The 3,211-nt window shown below is 36.4% G+C and overlaps 1 pseudogene; it reads right to left on the reverse strand.

Moving 5' to 3' along the window:
- Positions 1-966: 966 nt before the first annotated feature.
- Positions 967-2,230, reverse strand: LOC100958769 (annotated as a pseudogene).
- Between the last annotated feature and the right edge of the window lie 981 nt (positions 2,231-3,211).

Raw genomic sequence — 3,211 nt, forward strand, 5'->3', positions numbered from 1 at the left:
GTAAAAGCAGGCAAGAGAAATCTGACACATTAGAATCCACACAAAATCACACACAGAAGAAAAAATTTTAAAATTTAAGGACCTAAGTATGCAAAAAGTCCAAGTGTTTTGACAAGTAACAGGTTATATTTTGGTGAAGTTGGTTATTTTTTACTAAGCTGCTTCACAGTAGACTAATCACTATCTGAGGGTAAAGGTAGGTTCACAGTTGTAGCAGTTGCACTCCTAGGAGGCCTGGTGTTGTCAATCTATTAACGCATATCTTTTGAAGTTGGGTTGTTTTAGATGCTTAATTTAAAATGATTTTTAAAGGTTGGCAGTAGAATGTGGTCTGACCAATAAAAATATCAGCAAGCAAAACTAGGAAGTGACTGAATGTATGCTCCAGGTATAATTAAGTGACTAAGCTCCAATTCACCCAGATATATGGAGCTTATGTCCAGTGAGCAGAGCCAACCGTCTTGGGCATATTAACTGCTCACTTGCCTCTATATACAGCAACTGGTAGAACTGAGTATATCAGAAGTCTTAGAATTATCTTGGTATAATATTAAATTTTACAACATTATCTGCAATCCACTTATTTTTGTTGCTCTAAGTATCTTGGTACTCTCCTTTGGTGGTCTCAGGAAATCTTTTCAAATCAATTATTTTTCAAGAAAAGATATTTTTACTTTAGCATTAACACACATACGTGGTTCTCCTGTATTAAGTGGTTCTAGAAGTATTTGATTCTTTTTTTTTTTTTTTTTGCTCCCAAACCTATAAGTTATTTATTTATGTATCCAAAGATACAAGAAGTAAGTACACAGGGCAGAAGCAGATGCACTATTTCGGTGATTTTCAACTCGTGTGCCATAGCACACAGGAGTGTCACGAGAGGCTCTTAGGTGTGTTGTGAAGAAGTATTTGAGTCTTGATTAAAGGTAGAAGATATCCACATTAGTTTGAAGGGAGTTGTTATCTTCAGAAATCTTTCTGTAAATCACTCTTCTTGAGAAGTCCTCCTTTTCAGGATACGTCCATATTTTCCAGAAACTGTTCAAAGACTTTCACATAAGGTGCTAGACTGGTCTTCTTAACAATCTCTGGTTCTACGGTTGGTATCAGATTCAGCTTCATTCTCCTCAACGTCCTCTTCATTAGTGGAACAGGCATCCAATTCATGGCAGATAGAGTTGATAGAGCTTATGATTGGAACAGTAAATGGATCAAACTGATCTACTTTCTGCAAATCAATAGGCACAGAAATGCAACCTGTTTTAGGATGAACTCTAAAAGGGGTCTTCACTACATGATTGATTCCTTTGGTAACATTGATATCCAACCATGGAAAACAGTACTGGACTATAATCTCCCATAGCCAGGGGCCACATTTTTCATTTTTCATGTTAACTCTGGTATTTGTTAACTGCTTTCTTCAAATGCTCCCAACACTGATGTGAATTGTGAGACTTTTGGAAGTTTTGTTGCAGTTCATCATGAATTGTTTTGGGAACAAGAGCTAAAACCTTATCCCAGCTTTCTTTATTTTCAAGACTATCTTGATCAGCCAAGGCATATTTTACAAAGTATTTCTTAATTATGTTTACAGATCTTCTGACAAAAGGGCAAATTTTTTCACAGGTGAACTTTCTTTCTAACATCTTGACCACCCTTTACAAGACTCAAATACTCAACTATTCCAGAACATACAGTAGAGGACAAATTTCTAGCTCTTTCATCACAGACCCAACAATGAACACCTCTCCTTCCAGAATACACCCAGAGACGATGCTTAAATCCAAAGTCCTCCTTCAGTGTCTGGTTGATGATGTTTATGGCCATTGTCATGAAGGTCCAGCACTTAGAGCATATATCTGCAGAACTGCAACATCTCACATCATCAGTCTGTCATGTCAATATCAAACATCAGTTCTTTTTCCTGAGCCTGGAAAACCCCCAGCTTCACTGTATTGTGTTGACTGGGTTTGGGGGAATATACGGCACCTATATCAATCTTGTATGGATTCATTTTCTGTATCTCCTTTTCCAGATTCTTCTGGTTGCTGAAGGGTTGGTAGCGAATATAAATATCATTTTTCAATGTGAAGGAAAATTCACAGTTTCAAAAGTAATTCTTTATCACTCCTCCATAGTTGAGCCAGCGATAGTACTGAGCGTAGGGAAAGAGCCTACAGTAATCAATTTTAAGCAGCTCAGGCAGCTTGGCCAGGTCAAACATCTCCATTGGGCTTGAAGCTTCACCCAGCTGCATGTGTTCTTTCGAAAAAAATCTGTTCATGTCTTTTTCCCACTTTTTGATGGGATTATTTTTTTTTCTTGCTGATTTGTTTGAGTTCTTTGTGTATTCTGGATATTAGTCCTTTGTGGAATATGTAGTTTGTGAAAATATTTTCTCCCATTCTATTAGCTGTCTAGTCTATTGATTAATTTCTTTGCTATGCAGAAATTCTTTAGTTGAAGTCCCATTTATTTATTTTTGTTGTTGCTATATTTGCTGTAGGGCTCTTATTCATAAATTCTTTACATAGGCAAATGTCTGGAAGAGTTTTTCCTATGCTTTCAGGTTTTAGGTTTTACATTTAAGTCTTCAATCCATCTTGAGTTAATTTTTGTATGTGGTGACTTACTGAATAGGTTTTCAGTTTCATTCCTCTGCATGTGCCTCTCTAATTTTCCTTGCATTATTTATTGAATAGGGTATCCTTTCCTCAGTGTATGTTTTTGTCTTCTTCATTGAAAATCAGTTGGTTGTAGCTGTATGGTTTTATGTCTGGGTTCTCTATTCTGTTCCATTGATCCATGTGTCTACCTTTCTACCAGTACCAACCATGCTGCTTTGGCTACTGTAGCCTTGTAGTATAATTTGAAGTCTGGTAATATGATACCTCCAGATTTGTTCTTTTTTGGTAAAGATTACTTTGGCAATTAGGGCTCTTTTTCAGTACCATATGAAGTTTAGGATTGTTTTTTCCATGTCTAGGGAAAGTGATATTGGTATTTTGATGGAAATTACCTTGAATTTGTAAATCACTTTGGGCAGTGTGGACATTTTAACAATGTTGATCCTTCTAATCCATGAGCATGGGGTGTTTTTCCATTCGTTTGTGTTATCTAAGATTTTTTTTCATCAGTATTTTGTAGTTTTCCTTGTAGAGATCTTTCACCTCCTTGGTTAAGTATATTCCTAGGTATTTTCTTGGCAGCT

This window comes from Otolemur garnettii, unplaced genomic scaffold, assembly GCF_000181295.1.
Source record: "Otolemur garnettii isolate 467f Iridium unplaced genomic scaffold, OtoGar3 scaffold00187, whole genome shotgun sequence".
Taxonomy (NCBI): Eukaryota; Metazoa; Chordata; class Mammalia; order Primates; family Galagidae; genus Otolemur; species Otolemur garnettii.